The sequence below is a fragment of the Haemaphysalis longicornis genome, unplaced genomic scaffold, assembly GCF_048455015.1.
Source record: "Haemaphysalis longicornis isolate Haplotype H1 unplaced genomic scaffold, Haemaphysalis longicornis Haplotype H1 scaffold_10, whole genome shotgun sequence".
Lineage (NCBI taxonomy): Eukaryota > Metazoa > Arthropoda > Arachnida > Ixodida > Ixodidae > Haemaphysalis > Haemaphysalis longicornis.
In genome coordinates, this window is record NW_027526204.1 from 154222643 (window position 1) to 154243701 (window position 21059).

Genomic DNA, 21059 nt, shown 5'->3' on the forward strand with positions numbered 1-21059 from the left:
CAAACACGCAAAAAAATCGGGTATCTAACCTTAAAAAATTCTCGAAATGTGAAATATAGGGCTGCAATTCCGCATTCGAGGAGACTAAAGCATACAAACATTTAACGCGAGGAGTCAAAATAGGAACGGGAAGCATTCTCAGTATAAAAGAAACGATGTGGAATGATGAATTGCCGCTACCATGGCGACGCCGTCAATACACGTGAGTTCAAGCTATAATGCCGAATAGCAAAAAAAAAAAAAGAGATAGATGGGAGGTGGAGGACATAGAACTTGGCGGAATGAAAGAAAAAGTCTAAAAGTAAACAAAAACCAAATCGTGGAGTAGTCTTGAAACTGAAGGGGCTGCAAAGTTTGCGGGGGTTGTGAAACATCTAAAAGGCGTTTCCTCCATTTTTCATAATCTCTTCCCTTTCCTAAGTGTTCTGTCTTCTTGCGGAAAGGGGGGGGGGGAGGGGGGGGGGGTGTCCCATGGCTTCCCGCGAAAGTGCCTATTTGAAAAAGAGGGTGTCATTTCCAAGCTTGTGTGCAGAACAGGCAATTTCTAATAGTACCGTCCTGTGGCAGCCTCCTGACCAAGGAAGCTGACCACAACCCCCTTTTGACACCTTACGCTCAACGAATGCTCATTATTAAGCTGTGACCACAATTCCCACAGTCTTGTCGCTCAAATGGCCACGACAGTACTTGTAAGTACAAGATTCTTAATCGCTTCTCCCCTTGTAAACCACGAAGCCTGAGTATGTTGTCCTCTCTCCTTCAGGCAGGAAAAGAAAGCTATGAATATAATATTGCATACGATAATCGAGGCTAATGCCCTTCTAAACTGCTTGCGCCGCAGGCTTTTCTTGATCTTTAAGTATTTTGAATTTCTGGATGAGGGCATCAAGAATGCCGGCAAATCGGGTCGATTGATGTTGGTGCAAGAATGCCTTCTGTGAGTACCCGCTATTATTTTCTACTCGAATAGCGCCACCAAAAAATGCAGGACGTGGCAACCTTATATGCCAAAGATCAACACTAAGAAAGATGAAACGATGCGACGTGAAAACGATTCTAATGATTGGCAGATATCGCGGTGAAAAGAACAACGTGTGTAAAACTTATCGGTATGTTTGGCCTCCCGAACATTTTTATCCTCAACTTATTTTTGGAGTTTGATGCTCAAGCAAATAGCGGGCCAGTAGGAAATTAGAAAGTAGAAAACCCTAGGAGGACGAGGAGGACGAGGCTCGCCTAAATAAAGTTAACTTTATTTAGCCGAGCCTTAGGTGCTCGTGTCTGGGTACCCCAGCAAACTTTTCTGTGTTCAATTCAGTAAATAAATCTAGGCATGCCTTCGAAAGTCTCAAATGAGCTGTTGGGCGTCTCGAGTGTGACAAAACTACCATAAAACAGTATCATTGCAGCAGACGAGAATAGTTACTATTTTGTACATTTAAGTGTTAAAAGCACGGAGTAGTAAGGAATGATGGTGTCATAATTAAAATATAATACTTATCTCTTCAGAAAAACTGAAACATTCTCCGGGCTAAAATGTGACACGGGTCCGCAGACGCTTACGATGTGGCGTACAGTAACGTATTGCACAATCAGACAAAAAATCATGCAGTCTATAAGACACTAAATATGCCGTCATCGTGGCAGAAATGAACTCATGCGCCCAGCTTTGTTGCAAAATTATGTATCGTGATAAACGGCAATCAAAACATTATACGAAGAATATATTCATAATAAAGTTGACAATATAGATTACAAGAGGTGATTTTTACATAAAGAAGCAGATAACGATGGCAATCGAAACAAATATACGAGTATCAGAGCATGGAAGAAAAGGGTGCCAAACCACGTATTCACGCAAATGATTGCAGCAGTGGTTCGGTTGTAAGAATGACCTGTGTGTTCATTTGTATTGAGAATGGGGCAGAGACTAAAATTTATAGCTTGCAACTTACAGTTACTGCGGATTTACGGCATACTTCCATTATTCTGTACTGCGCTTGCGTGTACACGTATACCTGGGGATCAGAAATGTAAAGGTATTAACCACTGTTTGAGTGCATTGGATGAGGAGACAAATAAAATTAAAATGCGAAACTTGTAAAACTAGCCTATTTTGGTGCTACACTTTTTCGTTTTGGCTTCAAGCTAAATAAATATATTTGCAATATGCCACGCAATCGTCCCTTGGGGTTGCAAACTCTTGTTATGTTACGCCGAATCATCCGGGCCGTCCTCTGCAACGATGTGGAATGCACACAATGCACAACTAGCCTGAAGCTTGGCCTGTGCAGGAAGGATGAGTCATGGGGGAACGTTTCCAACCTTCGACGTGAAGGGAATGTACCAGAAAGTATCCATTATTCCCATTTTAGTTCCTTTTATATCGTATGACACTTTTGTCTTCTTCGAATTACGGCTTCTTACAGCAAAGCTGTCTATGGCTAGGTTCCGGTATTGTATGGCATGCGCCCAGAAAAACTTTCCCCTAAAAAGTAAGAGTGAAAGGGCCAACAACAGCGTCGTTTTAACAGCTGTCAGAGGGGTTGAGTCTCGCTCAGTATTGAAACAGCGCTGACACTTCGGTTGTGATACGACAGCTTCTAAATTGGGATATTTGGAAGGAGAGAGAGAGGGGGGGGGGGAATAGAGAAGGTGGTTTATACAAAAGGGTCCCTACAGCTATGTACAGGCATGCCTTTATTAGAGTAGGCCCACGTTAAAGTTTATAACGAAGCCAGCAAGAAAAATCGTGGCGCAACTGAGATATATCATTACATACCCCACACTTGCGACGGGCATGTTGCAACACTTTCTCGAAATTCCCGATTCCTAGAACAGTTATGCGCCACTCCCTGAAAAGAAATGACGCGATCGATTCCAGCGCTGTACCAAGTCGAATTTGAAACGTCCCCTGAGAAACGCTGCTGCAAAACTGCGAAAGAAAAGTCAGACGACGACCATTTTTATCCAGTTGTGTAACAAGTGACAGCGTGACGTGGACAAAAAAGGTAAACGCGTTCTGAGTGCAAAACAATGTCGCTAAAAGTATTTTCTCGAACAAGTAAACAATCTTAGTTGTTACTCCTAAATGGTGTCAAAAGAAGCTTAAATAGGGCATTTTTTGTCGTGTCATGCAAGCTGAACTGAAATGTATTCATGCCTAATATGCTCAAATTTATTCCGAACAGCTACTAAAAAAATTAAAAAATCCCCTTCCACCAGTTTTCTTTCTTCTCTTTTTTCTTCAGAAAAACGTGGTGGGACGTCGATAGATTGGTAGTTGAAGTTGCTGCCTATTTTACTCAGGACAAGAAAAAACAACTCTTGTACCCTAGGGAATGATGCATGTTGTAACTGCTGGCATGAAATAAACGGCCCCTTTTACGTCACTATGACATAAAAAGTAATGTCAGAATGAGGGTACTGGCTTCCCGATAAGAGATCACTTTTACGTTGTTTACATGAAGAAAAAATGCGGTCCTGCTTGTTGACCATTAAATACCAATTTGGGCAGATACACGAAAGCAGCACGCATAAGAAGCTGAATATACAACGTCCCAAGAGAAGCAATCAGCCTTTATTATGTGTTTACGCTATTGGGCACGTCCAACCACTCTCCCAGATCTTTCCATATGCAACTTTTACAGGCGAGCTCTGAAAGAATAAGCGCTGATTTTATTTTCTTATTGCTTGTTTCTGATCACCTTTCTCTTCTTCCTGAAGCAATGCTAATCGAAAGTAGTAGGTCTAGAACTTGGAGTTGTGGCAAACGATCAACCTACAATCAGACAATATTCGTTGCGCGGAATCATGAGCTTTCTAGACCACATCGTTAGACAAGTGGGCTCATATTTGTAAAACTGGCAATGCGAACCTCAGTCTTTTCCTCGTCGTCGTTTGTCTGCTGACGTTCCAATTTTAATAAACTACGCAAATTGCATTCTACTCTAGAAGCCCTCAATTTATCACTGTAGTTCTAGAGAAGTGCTTAAAAGTATCACTCTCAACTGTTTTGTTAACAGCAAATTCCAAGGAAAGTGCCCCTGCTGTCCCTCTAGGCTTTCATACCCATTATTTTGCCACACTGTTTTTTTTTAAAGAAATACAATGCCCGCTACACCAGGCTTTACGCTCGGATAGAACTACCATGGTTTCTTGGCGATGCCTCAAATATACTACTTGAAGCAGCCGCAGCGGATTTATTTTAACAGCCCAGCAGTTTAGGCCGGCACAAATCCGTCCGGAGGAGACAGAAAACCCCGAGCGCACGTGGGCGCGTGCCAAGCGGCGCTCACCCGGCGACGCCCAGGCTTTCGCGTGGGCTTACGCCACACGACGAGCTCCCGCCTTAGTCGTCGTCGTCGTGTAGCGCCACGGGTCTTCCGCGCGAAGACGATGACGACAAATCTGTTCCACCGGACCAGCTGACGAAGAAGGGGAGGTCTGCCAAAGCGAGGACGCTGCACTACAAATTCCTATGAGTGCATCCACTGCCAGACTTGAGCATCTCAGGGTTCATAATACTGCCCAGGAACTGGTCGAGGCCCATCATATCAATCAGCTTCGTCGCCTCTAAACTACGTCCACAGGACAACATATACTGGTCCGTCTTGGTATCGGGGCCCCAGTCTGTTCCGAAGCGGCTATCCCCATCCTCCGGCCTATACTTCTTCCGCGTCCGCCCTCTTCCGAGGAACATGCATCCCACCTACCACCAAGGTAGAAGGAAGCACCAAGAAATTCCCCATCAAACCTGACAATCTGTACGACGATGCGGCCGAATACCGCCATCACGACGTGTTTGGCCTCGCAGTCATTTATAGCCCGAATGAACCCCCTGTAAGCTCTCTGAGCGTCCGCACTAGCACCCCTTCAGAGGCAGAGGAGGCGACGATAACGCTCGCACTAGCAGCTCGGCCGTCACCTACAATTATAACCACCGATTCGAAAACGGCCATCCAAAACTTCGCCCGCGGTTACATATCGTCCGTGGCGTCCAAAATTCTCGTTCGAAATCCTCCGACCTCCCTGGTAGACATCGTCTGGACCCCGGCGCACACTGGGTTGGGGGGAAGCGCACAACACAGCACGAGTATTCATTATCCGTGCCGGTGCCAGCCTCGTCCCCTAGTCAGCCAGGGATCAGTTAATCACGTACCATGATGTTACTACGCATTACCGCCTCTCTCGCTGTCGATACCCTCCTGCCCACCCTGAGCTAACCAGCCCTCAGGAGCGCTTATGGCGACTCCTGCAGACGCACTCCTTGGCCAGCCAAGCACTACTGCATCGCATTCCCCCCTCGCAATTACCCTCGCCAAACTGTCCACTCTGTGGGGACCCAGCCACGCTAGTCCACTCTATGTGGACCTGTCCTCAAGACCCCTTTCCCCCCATAATTAATGAGGAGCCGTGGGAGGGAGCGCTGGGCAGCTCGGACCCAGAGGTCCAGATACTTCTGATCACCCGCGCTGACAACGTCGCCGCCGGCCTCAAACCGACGGCCACACAGCTCCCATAAACCCGCTTAAGCCTCAATAAAGTGATCTCTCTCTCTCTCTCTCTCTCTCTCTATATATATATATATATATATATATATATATATATATATATATATATATATATATATATATATATATATATATATATATATATATATATATATATATATCGCTCTCTCTCTCTCCCCCTCTCTCTCTCTCTCTCACGCACTACAAGAAAACTTGCTCTATGCGGCTGCGCCTTCGGCAGACGAAGACGAAAGAGATGACCACGATTGGTACTGAATAAAACATTGAACGCAATTTATAGTCTTTGCTCTAAAGTGCCGTCCAAAACGGCTTTACACTGCTGGGGCCCGGCTTCTAGGTCTACCGCCAGCTCTGCTGTTTCTCCAGCCTTGCCCCACTAGTTCAAGCTTCGCCAATTTTCTCGTGACATACGCATTTTTCCAAGAAATATTGGAATGTTATGTACTGGCACAACGGTCATAATGGCGTTATGCAAGCATCAGACCTTCGCTTGATATTCAGGTGTCGTGCCGACCGCTTGCAACCACCGTTTTGAAACCGCAGTAAACGAACGAACGACCTGCTTCATTGTTGTCGCATGTATCATATTATCTGACTACATAAGCTGTAACGTTTGATTTTTGTTTTGTTTTTATTTGTAGCACAGCGCATCAACAGTGTACCTTTTTTTCAAAACAGGCAAACGTCAAAATAAATATAAATACAGCGATCATTTATAGGTGTTCGATGTAACAACGATAAATTGAAATAAAAGATGCCTCACCTCAAAATCCGGTTTTGTGACAGCTTTCTAGTGACAAACTGAATTTACGTCCCGCATCCCCCTCGGCGCCCCTCGATGGTTCCATCCTCCTCACCCCTCTGTCGTGTCTACCAACCTTCGCCGGCGCTTCACACAGACAACGCCGCCTCCCCAGGGCCTTGGCGCTAAACAAAACTGAAAAACCAGCGCCCACAATGTTCTGCTCGCGTCCCGAAGCGTCGCTTGCCACCCAGCTCCTCGAAGGCACGGCTGGTTCACCATTACTGCGGGGTGCATTTCAGTGACGCCGTTGCGCAAGCGTATACTGGCGCCAAGCCAGATAGGGGCAAGTGACATCCCCGTTCTGCTCCATTTGTCTTCGCCCTGTGCGAGGCCTTCTCCCTTTCCCTTTTCTCGTCTTCTTTTTTTTTATCTTTTCCAGCGAAGAGGACGAACGCCTTGCAAGGCACGTCTTGATGCCTTCCTTTTTCTCTGTGTCGAGAAGATTATCTCCGCACCACCCATGGTGCTGATTCCAAACGAAGGGGACTCCTTTTTCGTGTTTAGTTCGCACGCGTCTCGACGATACCGTAACCCGGCTTTGCTGAGGGCGAGCAGGGGCTGCAACCAGAGCAGAGGCTCCGACGATCTTGTCGTGAATATTCAGCCCTGAAATGCAACGTACAGGGCGACTGACGGCCTAGGCATGCACGGATGCACTTGGCACTCTTCAAAACGGAGCAGCATTAAACGAAAAGAAGTATTAAATGCGCACGCTCTTCTATGTGTCCACGAGCAGTAGTTGGTTACGTTTTCTGCTTTTCTATGTCGTCGAGGCTGACACAAAGGCTTGGCTTGATCGCGGCTGAATGAAAATCCCGGCTTGAAGCCACGTGCTTCTGCCTTCCGCTACCAGGTTCTGGTTTTCTCTTCACACACAATACAATGAAACATTGTTACAACCACTAAACCGATTAGAATGAAAATTGCCTGTAAGTTGACCAACCTTAACTGTAGGGAATGTTAGCTGCGGTGTTTAAAATCTTGAGCCGACTTTTAAAAAAATGTGGGAAAGCGCAACATTTTGGTGACCGAGAACTTGAATTTCGCGAGCCAGAATAGCTAATCATTACATTATCAAACACAGGATTTAAATTAAATAAAAGTTGCATTTTAATGCAGGTAGTACCTCGCAACATTTTTTTTTTGTTTCAGCGACTTTTGACACAGCTGCGCAAGCACTTCACCTTGCAGTACTTAGCCTACCTAGAATGTCAGTTTTGTCTCAAAGGTTCTCGTAATTAGAGCCCAAAGAAATTGGCGGGTATTGTTTATTAGAGGAAATCACGTCGCGAATTTCAATGCTAAGATTACTTTGCAAATTGAGCCCTCTCTGCGAAGTGATATCACACACATTGATAGAGCAGGTTTGTGATGTACTTACTTGAACAACAGATCAGCGCACATTTGAAAAAAAAAATCCCAACCAGTCCGCCATGTGTTCTGAAGATTGGGAAAATACGTTATCACCTCGCGCTGTCCTGCTGCATCTGAAGTGAGGCCTTGAGGTGAGAAGAGGCAGGAAAAATACGCGTAACGTGGCAGCCCTGACACCATCCATTAAAGTTCGAGTCACCGCATCAGGGACCTAAATAATTGCGCTTGACGAGGGCGCCGCAAAGCTCTTGTCCACATTGTGTTTTTTATTAGTACCTTAAACGCACCTTCTGAAACAAAATGAAGACAAACGGTGTTGTCACACAAGGACAAATCGAGAAATCGATTTTGCAGAGTGCTTTTATTAAACGCCGGAATGGGGCGCCATCCTCACTGAGCCGCTGAAGAAATAGCTAAGCCTCGGACACCAAACCACGCACCGGACCCCAGTTAAGTGTCAATTTATTCGAAAGGGAACTTAACTGCGAAGCTCATTTCTTGTTAAAGACGATAGTCTTTCTTGGGCTACTTAAACCCAGAAATTTTGGTCTGTCTGTATATCTGTCTGTCTGTCTGTCTGTCTGTCCGTCTGTCTGTCTGTGACTCGATTCAGCCACCCGACCAAAGCAAAACAATGCCTGCGCAATAGCCTTATATAGTCACAGCTAAATCTACCCGTTTATGTCCGGTGTAATGTTCATACTTGTCAACATTGTTGAAGAAGAACACGACATTACGCAAATATGAGACAACAAATCAATACAGAAGTGATATTTGCAGTGTTCCTTTATAAAAAAGTCAAACATGCTTGACTTTTGCGAAATTAAATACTTCATCAACTGCAGAAAAAGAATTCACTCCGCCGTCTCCTGCTGTCGCCCGCGCCACTATAGCTTCTGGCGCCATTTTTAAAAATCAACCGGCAACAGTTACGCAAGGTTCCACTAGATAGGTTCCACGTTCTGCTTGCAACGCACGTGGAGTAGGTAAACGCGGTTCTATAAACGTTGAAAAAGGGCGCCTCGATTAACGGGCGTCTTCGCCGTACGGCAGCGTTCGCATCGAGACACCCGGTTTGGAGCAGTGGAACGCGGGAAATTTAAAGTGATTTATGCAAACCTTTGGCGTCTTTACCTTGGAAGGAGCGCGACGGAAGAGGAACAACATGAGAGGTGAGCGGGAAAGCGAAGGGAGGCATTTACTTCGCAAAAGCCGATAAAGACTATCGTCTTTTGACGGCATTTGCAACGAAAGGAGCAGATACGCGGCCGATTTTGTTTTTCCTCCCTCGTATACTTCGCAACTCGCGTTGCCTATGACACATGCAAAAGACACTTGAATATGAGCATCGGCGAGAATGGCTTTGCCCCAATAAATACACCTCCCCGACCTTTGTCCTGACCCCGATTTCAGTACGCGGCTGCTTCCCCTCTTACACCGCGGTCCGCGTTCCTCATTTTGCCTGAAATTCTGACAGACATCGGGTGTCGCTGTCTTATCGCAATCACTTCGCGAACGCCGCCAATCTTGCGGAAACACCAGTCTTCCCATCAAGATGGTCAGTGCTCACCTTCAACTAGCATACGAATAAAGAAAGGTGAAGGGCGCAGCGCAAAGGAGGCCTTTTTCCTAGCCCTCTATTATGGGGCAGGAGGCGTTCAGTAAGCATTATCAATATCCCATCTCAGCTTTCTCCCACTCTTTTCGAAGACAAATGGACTCACGTCACACGTTCTGAAATCGCGGGCTATGGCCCTGAGAACGAGTAATTGATCATCCGCAGAAAGGATGTCAGGTTTATATGTCCTCTGGAGATTCCAAACGGGAAAAAGGCGCAGTTTTTTCGCTCCACCAGCATGGGTGGTATACGCCATAAACGGGGCACACGCCCGCGTCCCCATAGACCCTTTCGAAGACATGTACAGAACAACCCTGATCGGGTGCGTACGCTTACGTGTGGGTTCGGCCGTAACGCCTATTCTGTAAAAAACAAAGGTATAGATTGATTTGGAAAATGACATTCGGCATATTGATTGGTTATCGCACTGTTATATGCGCGTGCGTGTTTTATCCGCATACGTCTTTTGACTACGCTCGTACCCAAAGGTTGAAAATTTCTCTGAAACCGCAAATGAAATGAAGCGTGCAGCTGTTGGCGAGAACACCTCTTTACTTGTGTTAGAACAGATGTTTGCGTCTTTTTAAAAATGTCTGCTGAGAAGAAGTTCCCAGATGCATTTATTTGATGTTTAGATGCACCTACAGCGCTGTCAAAAACGCTTGGTCGAACTCCGCCCCTCCCTTGTCACCGTTCGTCATACACGGTTCGTCACGGCGCAAATCGCCGGGCGTAAAAGTGCATGGGTGGCGACCCGCATTCTTGCACGTTCATACTAACTGCTGCCTTTGGTATCTGTATTTACGACCCTGTAAGCTGGCGAAACGGGCCAGCTTACTTTTGCCCTTTAGTACCTCTTTGCGGGAAAACATTGAAGAAAGGCTGTTACTAGTCAGGCTTCCCAACTGTGGTTTTCCCATTTCCGCTACCACCTTGGCCTAGAAGGCCCATTAGTGGTAGATATAAATTGTCCAAGAACATATAAAGAACGCCGAAGTAGCCGCAGCTAAGGTTTTTATGGGGGCCAAATATCACGAAGTGTCCGCAACGTAACAGCGGCCTGTTCTGAGGCAACCTGGCACACAGCGCTCCTTTCAGCTGCGGCCGTAAAACTACCGCCTATGCCGTGAGTAACGCCCCGCTGCAAGACAGGCTTTATGGCAGCCAGACTTGGAGCTCGATGTCACCATAGGCCGAACAATAGTGCACTGGCGAGCGCACCTGCAGCGACCACCTTCGGTGGCGCCTTCGCCTGGAAACCATGTGGCGGCTGGGCACATTGAGCCTGCTGCGAATGGACAAGAGCGGAAGCAATGAGGATGAATGGCGCGCCTTCTTTTGTCGCTACGTAAAGCGAGAGAAGATGAGAGACAGTGATTTGCGGCACACAGGGCCCTGGCTTCACGTTTAAGTGGCGAAGCTGTTCGGCAAATCGTTATTTTTCTTGTCCGCAGTTGAAAACACCGAGCAATTTCCGAGCGGGCGCACGTAAGCGCGGCCCTGCGGCAACTGCTGTGCATTTTCTGGTTGTGTGCGTTGTTTGTAGCACCTTTCTAGTTGCCTGGTCACGCCTAGTGTTTTTTTTTTACTTTTCTCTCTCTCATTTTCTCCTTTAATATGTACCGCTGTCCTTTCTTTCCCTTTCATTTCCCGTATCCCCTCCCCCCTTAGAAGGGTAGCCAACCGGACAGTACTCATGGTTAACCTCCCCGCCTTTCCTGTACTATTCCTTCCTTCCGGCATTTAACAAAACCCGATAAAATGTCTAGCGCTCATGTGCGCGTGCCTCGCGACGACCGCCCAGCGTACCCTGCGCACGTTTGTCAAGCCAAGCATACCCGCTCAGTGCGATTGGCCAAGAGTGGCTAAAAAACTCCAGCGTTCGCCGTAATCGTGGCCGCACTTTCTCGGAACGAGCAAGTCACGTCACACCGTACGCCCTTGGCCTTGCACCATTAAACTCCAACAATCATCATCATCATCATCATAGCGGACCCCCCCCCCCCCCAAAGTGATGTCCAATGATAATCACTTCAAAAAAAAATGAGTGAAGCTCACAGTTATAGTAACATTGATGGTCGTTGCGGCAGCGAAGAAGAAGCAAATCGGCTGCAATCGTGAACGTAAACCTTCGTGATGGTCGTGAATGTTCCGTACAGCTCTGCTACCTTCAAAATCTTGCGCGTTAGTATGAGCTTCCTTCTTTTTTTATAGCAAGATTGCTTTCCTCGGCGTCATCTTTGATTCATACTCTTTATCTTCTTCCCCTTTTTTTGTGTTACAAACAACCGGCTTGCTCTAGATCTCTCTGACTCGCTATTATTTCGCTCGACAAGACAAAAATGGCACACAGTGCATCTACGCCAACCACAAAATATTGGGTGCAACCAACGTATACATTCCTGCCTATACGAAGTGTTGTCCAATACACCACGCTACTTGTGGCTTATTACGCAGCTTGAGACGTTTTTAGGCTTCAGTACACTTCAGTACAAAAACAATGTGCACTTTGGCGTGAACACGGCACGCTTACAAATAGCGTCTTCACGTTTCCACATGAAAGTGCACGGGTATTTTTGTGGTTTTTTTGAGAACCACGTAAAAGGTGTACTGCACGTGGTTCAACGCTGGTCGACCACTCTCGACATGTCGTAGACACTCGAGTCACGGCCCGGGGGTTAAAAAGAAGGCCCCCTTCACCCCGAGTAGTCCGAGGGGTGCTGGCTACCACCCCAAACGCAGGAAACAAAAATACGTTAACATAAATACCATAGAAAGTGGAGGGGAAAATAGCCCCGCCGGTAGCGTAGTGGTCATCGCACCAGACCGGTATTCTGGAGGTCGTGGGTTCGGATCCCACCCGTCGGGCATTTCTTCTCCACTTTCTTTCTGTATTTCCAAATTCTTTATCTGTTTCAATGACCTACCCCATTCTTCCCTTTGGTTTCCGAGGTTTTCTTGACTGCCAACCCTTTAGTTCTGTCTTATTTTCGACAAGCCCCTCATTTCCTATTCTTATTCGCTACATGCATAGTGGGGGCCTCCGCTCTGGCAGTCTTGGTGCCATAGGGAGCTTAGGAAGGTTCAACGCTTGGCGACCAATCTCGACATGTCGTAGACACTCGAGTCACGGCCCGGGGGTTAAAAGGAAGGTCCCCTTCACCCCGAGTAGTCCGAGTGGCGCTGGCTACCACCCCCAATCGCAGAAAAAAATTACCTAAAATAAATACCCCAGAAAGTGGAGGGGAAAATAGCCCCGCCGGCAGCGTAGTGGTCATCGCGCCAGACCGGTTTTCTGGAGGTCGTGGGATCGAATCTCACCAGGCGGGCATTTTTTCTCACCTTTCTTTCCGTCTTTCCAAATTCTTTACGGTTTCAATGCCCTACCACATTCTCCCGTTTGCTTTCCGAGGTTTTCTTGGCTCCCAACTTTTTATTTCTGTCTTACATACATACATACATACATACATACATACATACATACATACATACATACATACATACATACATACATACATACATACATACATACATACATACATTATTAGCCCGATGACTATCACAATTACGTGTACGGGGCGTTTCGCGTGCAGTGCTTTGTCCACAATCTACAGCAGCAACAGCGGGGACATTATAGTGGCTAGGAGGGCCAATTAAATATTAACTGATGTCCATAGATGTAAACACGTGTGTGCAGGCCTCACTGCCAAACCGGAAACTGCGCTCACATCACGTTGTCAGTGCTGGCCAATTCAATACTAGCCCTGAAATTCCCCATGCGGCGTGGGCATCGGCAGGGCATGCAAATGGGGCACTTGACCCCCCCCACCCCCCCCCCCCCGCAAGCCACACCAGCACTGTCCCCCTTCCCTTCGCTTTCTCCCTCTCCCCCCACGACTATGCAACGGGTTTGCCCCCTCAAGACAAAATCCTGCCACGCGGTTGATCCAAAGTATAAGTTTATTAATTTTGAAGCCGAATGCTTTGGCGTTGCAACCAATTTTTTCAAAAAAAATGACGGAAGCTCACGCTCATGCGTTAGACTTGAAGGTAGCAAAGCTGTACGCAACAGTAGCGTTTTAAGAGCGAATGCTCTTTATAAGCGACCCCAAACCATCCACCGCCGGCGGCGTCGGCGGCGTTGGCGTCCGCAGTGCTGTTTAAAGAAAAAACAGCATCCGGCGCCAGGTTTCGATCCGAGGACTTTGCGGGCCGCAGCGCGACGCGCTACCGACCAAGCCACAGACGCGACGGTGATATCAGTGTTAGACGCGCCTTATATCTTTAACGCATTCAAACTACGTCGTCAGCGGCGTGCGTTGGCGACTCAGCGGCGTTATAGCGGCTTGATAACTGCGTGGTGTACACGTGATACTACAAACCCGATGGAAGAGATGGAAGAGAAGGCGGCGAGGGGGTGGGCTGCGGGGGCCGAGCGCAAGCGCCGCAAGCGGGCCGACAACCGTGCATTCGCACTTTCACATTCTCCCCCTCGGGGAAATGCGGGGGAATTATTTTCCTCTTTTCTGTTTCACAGCGTTGTTTAAGCCTCGCCGCTGTACAAGAGACCACAGTTAGTCTTCCTATATCGCCCACGGTTCTGCGCCACACGTGGCCTCGTGGCCTTTCTTAGTGGCGCGCGCTTATCGCTGCGGCGGCGGCCTCCTCGCCTTCCTCCGCCATGTCCCGCGCACGGGTCCCGCGCACGTCTCCTTTCCCTCCTCGCCTATCGCTCCCCTGCCGCCTATCTCTCCCCGTTACCGGGCCGCTGCTCCGTACCGGGCGCTTGCGGAAACCGGTGTGATTTGACCTCTAGCTCTCAAGGGCAAAACTGGATACCCCGCGAAGAATGCCCGAGGTAGCGTAGTGTAGATTGCGCTACAAAAGGGGGGACGATGCGCATTTAGGTATATGCGTTTTAGGGGAAATAACATTCACAAAGACGAACGTTAGGAATACACAAACACCACGAGTGAATCTACGTAGCCACGTACAACATAAGGAAACATGTGTTAATCGACCAGATTTAGGGGAAATCCCCAAGGTGGAGTAAGTTTCTGTAAAGGAAAGTGTGACATCCACCTAAATACAGCCATACGGCTACAAAGGAAAGCTATACAGCTTTCTCGGAAACTTCACAGTTGAAGAAAACTTCGTCCTGGTCCCGGGTTCGAATTTTGGACCTTGACGAATTTTTCTTCAACTGCGAAGTTTCCGAGAAAGCTGTATAGCTTTCCTTTGTAGCCGTATGGCTGCATTTAGGTGGAAGTCAAACTTTCCTTTATATAGGGAAACATTTATTCCTAACAGTGTTCTCCCCATCCCATCTGCCCCACGGCTTCTGCAGCCGGGAACTCTTGCCTATGGCCGTCATGTCCTTGTCGCGCGCACGACGACGGCGGCGACTATTTACTCTTCCGGCTCGGCAGCGCAAAATTGGCCCAGCGGCGAGGGCCAGGCGCATACGTGGGTGAGTCGGGATGCCGCGGTGTTCCGTTTGGCGCGGATGCCGGCATGACAAATTGCCCCTGGCAATTCAGAGACCCTCTGCTGAGCGCAGCGACGGCCGCCATCAATTAGGCCGGGCCCATTGTGCGCGCTGTCCGACTGAGCCGGGCCCATCTCTTCTTGCACCGCGCATTCCTCCGTGGCCCAGATGGGCTGCCCGACACGTCTCACGGCCTCCCGCGTCCCTCGGGCTGCCTGCTGACGAGCTTCCCCAAACTTGTCTGCGTCGTACTACGCCAGTGATTAGAATACGCCCTGCTTTCTCCTCTGCTCGCCATAGCGGTGTTCAATAGCATGTTCTAAACGACTACAGAAAGTATAGCGGGCTACAGGTTTGGAGACGCAAGTACTACCACATGCAACTAAAGGCGTCGCTTTGACAGAAGGTTGATGTCGCTTTAACATGCACACACCCTGGCGGGATTAAAATGTTACCTTTTGCATTCCTCAGTTATTTCTCCCATACAGGCCACAGCAATGCACGTGGTGACAGCACTTGGACGAACGAGTTTGAATGAACAAAACCACGCCGGTTCTATTTCCCTAAGCTACTTCTGCGACCATCTATTCTTCGTGAAAGCTGAGTGATTCTCTGGGGTCAAGCATCTGTAAACGTGGCGGACGGCTCAAGCCGGCCTGAAAAAAACTATGCTGGCGCTGTACCAGTTTCTTCTGCTTGAAGATAGTTTTCGAGCTTTGCCGTCACAAATCCCGCGCACGCCCAGGGTGCAATGCATTCTATCAGGGCGATGCATCATATTGGCGTTCATCTCTTCTGTGCCCTTACTTCATGCGTGCCTTTTTACCGGCAGGGCTCTCCTCGATGCTCTCGCTACTTTACCGATGATGGGTCCCACGGCAATAATAAACCATGCCCCTTTTTTATAGGAGAAACATCTTTTCTTGTACCTTGCTGACATTCTTGACATAAAATGAATAGCTGTCGTTCCACCCGCGCAGATATTTTCTTCGACGCCTTAAAGTGTGCTCAATAGCAGCCGTGGCCGGTAAAAACAATCTCTTCTTGACAGCGGCATTAAAAAACTGCGACTAACGTCTCCCTTGCGGAAAGTTGCCATGGTCAATGTTAACTTATCCGCTATCGAACCTTTGCTAAAGCAAACAAAAAGAAAGCATCTCAAGCAGAGTACACGTCCTGCGGAAAAAAGTGCACATCCCCTCACTTTGACAGGGCAATGGGAAAAGGTTCAAGTGAACCATCCTGCGGGTCGATGCGGGTCAGCCGTTTTATACGTATTGCCCAATTGGAAAACAGAAGTGCCACATTCTATGTCTTGGGCTTTTAAAGTTTCCCTAGCTTCAACGTCATTTATACGTTTTACTTTTATTATCTCGCGCTTAGATACAGCGTCTCGTAAAAAGATTTTTCAATCTCTTAGTCGAACGCATCGAGAAAATCACCCTATTTTTTTGTTTTTGGAGTTTAATAGTGTGACCAACGTACACTACCAATATTCCGTGTCCTAGGTCATAAAGACAGAGAACGAACCTTAAATCTAATCATTCTTAATTGCAAAGCTACACATCGCGGCCGCGCACTAAACCTGTACTTGTTTTGATTCCCCCTAACAACACGCTGTCGAGGCCCTTGAAGCCTACCTCAAAAGTGTTCAGCGACGCTAAAGGTCATGTTTGCGAAGCCAAACAACACACGCATGCACAATTCAACAAACTTGCAGGCGTTTGGCTTCGCCATGAATGCTAAACAACAACTTCAGTCTGCGCGCTCGTTCTCTCGCTGTTTGCTCTTCCCGCGGCCTCCACATCCACAAAGGGGGACGCAGCCCTTATATCTGGGAAACAAGAGCGCCGTGTCGACCCCTTCCTGTAAAAACAGGCTCAAGTGGCGGCTCTCACACGATCCGTCTTCCTGTTTGGCCTCTTTCGCCTCCCTTCGGCCGCTTCCCCACCGCACGCCCGGTGCCCCACTTTTGCGGGCCGGAAAGCGAAACTGATTCTCCTGGAGACGAAGCCCCTCGAAAATGGCGGGAACAACGGAGGAGACGCCGTGAAGGCGGGGGCCCTTCGCTGCTCCCGCTCCGCCTCGCGCACCGCCGTTCCCGGGAAAGCGTCCCGCTCCTCTTTCGCCAAGGTCCGCTTCCGTCTGAAAATTTACGCTGTTTTTTGTTTCACCCAGCGCTGACGCCCAACTTGCATGTCTACCCCGTGGTTCGGGTGACAAGAAGAAAGCTGTAATTTTCAAGCAATTTCGGCACTGCTGTTCCATCTCGCCAAATGCACGCGGTAGAAGAATATGAAGAGCGATATTCAACCATCCGGTGAAACACAGCCCGAAGAGTTGGGTCGATGCGATTCGCATTTGCCTGTTATGTACACGATGTTGCAAGAATAGTTTAATTGCAGCAATTCTCATTCATAAACCCTTGGGTCTTTTACGCTCAGATTTCGCACGAACGTCACAATAAAGTGTTTATTTTGTTTTGTTTTTTATAATTGGGGCAACAGCAGTACGGTGTTGTTCTTTTTAGGCAGAAGTCAAAAATTAGTTTTTGCCTAAGGGAGGGAACCTGTCTGCTATCATTTTTTTTTGTTTGGATTCCAGTAAAGCCACCAATCCCCAAAAATGTTGTGCCATCCCCAAACTGCGAAAGCGGATTGTCAGCAAAATGGTTGTAAAATAACTATTCCTGCTGATGGGGGTACGCGCTGTTTTAGTGCATTAGGATATTGGTAGTGACTGCCACTTTGGGGCCAAGACGAAATCCAAACACAATCTGCATCGTCTGGTTGGTATATTGGTTTCGTTGTAACATGTGGGTTCAAAATTGTCCAAGACGAAAGCCAGAAGCAACTGCTTCTTCTCGCAATGTCAACATCAAAGACGCCGACGATAACCCATGACAACTTCTTGAGTGTCCCGTTCTCGCCTCCGCCACCTTGCATCCATTGCGGAGGCTATCCCAATTCCAACTACGTACTTTGAGCATGCCCTCGAATCGTTTCCGAAACATCTACAGTCCACCTGGGAACAGAGCAGCGCACCTTTCTGAGTCCCACCTGGCCGACTCAGGCTACCTGCCTTTTTGACCTGCAGGTTCTTCTGGTAACCCGCATCAACAAGGCACTGTATCTCTGCATTTCAGAACACAGCCCGGACTGGAGCTTTCCGGATCGTCACCACCAGCGCCTGCATGTAGCTTACTCTCTCTCTCTCTCTCTCTCTCTCTCTCTCTCTCTCTCTCTCTCTCTCTCTCTCTCTCTCTCTCTCTCTCTCTCTCTCTCTCTCTCTCTCTCTCTCAGCTATGTAAAATGCTTATGCACTAACGTCTCGATGTTTCGGAACTTTAACCGCAGCGATTGCTCAGAGCCACAGCACTCGCCTCTACCTAAAACAGGTATCGAAGGGGAAAACGGCCAGCAGCGGTCACCGCGGTCATTGGTTTCACAAAAAAATAGCATGCAATACGCGTTGAATTGATTGACACCGGCCAAAATTTTCGCGTTTAGACGGACAAGCAAACTATATTGCCCTTAATACTAAGATACGAAAATCTCGTTGCAATGCGGCCTTTGTCAGAGCTAGGAAGATTGAGAAAAGCACGCTTCACCCTCGCCGTCCGCAGCCGAAGCGTGCGCCAGCAATACGTGCTAGAGGATAAAAAAGTGACCCCCTAGTGCCAAGCGCTGAATGCCAGCAGCTCTGGCGCTGCGATCGCCGAGCAGAGCGGACGCACTCCACGTCGGCTCCGTCGTCGCCACGATTTTTGGGAGGACCATCCCGCCCCTGATGTCCAAATCGTACGTACGAGTTTCCTAACGTCGAGAGGATCCCGTAGGTACCAAATTTGGGCCGATTAGCCCATTTTTGGCGATTTTACGAGCATTTTCCTTCGGCGAGGCGAGGCGGCCCAGCTAAGCCTAACGAGGGAACCGACGAGTACGGGCATGGCGTCGGCCACGTCGACGGCCGCCGCCGCCGCGGGCGTGCCCGGACCTGCCCAGCGGGCGGATCTTCGGCGCTCCGGTGAGGAATTCTTCCACGAATCCTGCGAGATGGATGTGTCTACTGCGGACTCTTCTCAGCGAGTGCAGACTGTGTTAGACTGTGCGACGGTGAGAACTGTTTCCACGTGCTCCGGCATCGACGGCCACGTAGTCGACGGCAACGAGCGTCCGCGCGCCGACGACGAGCCGGAGGAAGACGATGACCACGCCGGGTGGACCCGCGTATCCCATCAGCGTCGTCGCAAGAAGATAGTGAGTGTTCTCGAAGCTTCCACGCAGCGAGCCTCGCCACACGCCGGTAAGCCTAACGCTTCACAACGCCACGTCACCCTCACGCGTGCCCAGATCGCGAGTAAAGTCAACGCCGGCATGGCGAAGACGGCGCGCATGCCCAACTTTGCGCCGAGAGACGAATTCCGTGTGGTCGTGCGGCCACGTGGCGGCCTAGAGATAGGCAAAACGCCGATAACCGACCTGCGCCGAGCCGTATTCGAGGCAGCCAAGGCGGGCGAGGAAGCCGGGCGCGAAGACACCATGCTCCCGAACCTCGCTCAGAATATTCTGGTCATCAGTACCCCGAGCTGGGAAAGAATGCTACAGTACGAAGTCGTGAAGAGGATCGCCATTGGCGGCAGAAAATACGAGACCTACGCGTACCGCGCGGCGCCGGAGGACACCTCTCGCGGCGTGATACGTGGAGTAGGCTTAGAAGACACCGCGGACGACATCTATCGCCACGTGGTAAACAAGCATAACCCCACCGCCGGTGACGCACACCGCCTCGGCCACTCGACGGCGGTCGTCATTCTGTTTCACGGGAGCAAGGTGCCGTCCTACGTGTGGTACGGCGGCGTAGTCACGCGGTGCTACCTATACCGGCAGCACAAGGAAGTCTGTAAGATCTGCGGACAAATCGGCCACAGGAAAGACGTGTGCCCCACGCCGAACGCTCGCGTGTGCTTCGCGTGCGGACTGAAGAACCCCGGCGACGGGCGCGAGAGCCAGTGCAAGCCGCGGTGTCGCCTGTGCGGCGGCCCGCACCCCACGGGCGAGGGCTCGTGCAAACATAAGTTCAAGACCCCGTATCAAGTCCGCAAGCGGCAGTGGGAACGGAAGCTACAAGAGGAACGAGCGCGAACGGCCACGCCGGCGCCCAAGATCCGACTTTCTCGAAGAGACGAATTCCCCAAACTCGCCTCGCCACGCGGCAGCAGCCGCGGCAGGAGCGCGGCGCGGAGGAGTGCGTCGCGAGGGGACGCGCAGAGCAGGAGCGCATCGCGCGGTCGTCGTGCCACGTCGAGAGGCCCCGCCTCCTGGGCGGCGATCACGACCGGCGCAGTTGGCGGAGCAGCTGCCGCGCCGAGTCGCCGGCGCTCAAAGTCCGCTCGCCGCGAGCGCTCGGAATCCAGACGGAGAAGCGCGAGCCGCCCGCCGCCGCGACGCAGCAACAACGACACGAAGCAAGCGAGTGCCTCCCAGGAGACCGTGGAACTGAGGAAAATGGTGAAAGAGCTGCAGGCCACCGTGCAGGCTCAGCGAGTAACCATCGAACAGCTAACCCTAAAGCTCGAAGAACTGTGGGGACCGAGAGCGACCACGTGGTCCAAGCCTGCGCCCGCAGAGACGGCCACCGTCAAGCCGACGGAACGCCCAGCACCGCCGCCGAAGCAGGTGGCCGAGCGCCGGGAATCCCCGGCACACGAACACGACGCCGAAGACGAGTGCGACGAGGACATCGACGGCGACCGCAGCAAGTCGGTGGGCTACGCCGGCCTGAACAACCGCTACCGCAAACTCGAAAGCCAGATGAACCGTTGGGGGAGAGACCTCGAGGTCCTGGAGAAACGACTCACTAACAGGCTGATGCAAGTCATGCAGCGGCAGGTGCAAGCCTTCCAGCAGCAGCAGCAGCAAGTCTTCCAACAAGCCATACAACAACTCAGTCAACTGACGGCACCCGCGAGAGGAGTCGTACAAGAGCACGGCAGCCAAGTCACCGTCACTGTATCGCCACCATGATGACGACGACCCGCCACCGCACTTCACTACGCATCTGGCACTGGAACGCCAACGGCTTTCGGTGCCGGAGGGCGGTCCTGCAGCAACACCTTCGCACCCTGACGCCGGCGGAACAACCCGACGTCATCATGGTGCAGGAGACCCACGCCGAAGACGCCGGCGCGGTGTCCCTGCCGGGCTACAGGTCGCACGCCAGCCCGCCGAGCGCTCGCAC

The 21059-nt window shown here is 49.9% G+C and overlaps 1 protein-coding gene across 1 annotated transcript in view; it reads right to left on the reverse strand.

Moving 5' to 3' along the window:
- LOC144159690 (uncharacterized) overlaps window positions 1-21059 on the reverse strand; it is a 226819-nt gene that overhangs the window by 163378 nt on the left and 42382 nt on the right. The gene's annotated exons all lie outside the window — the stretch shown is intronic.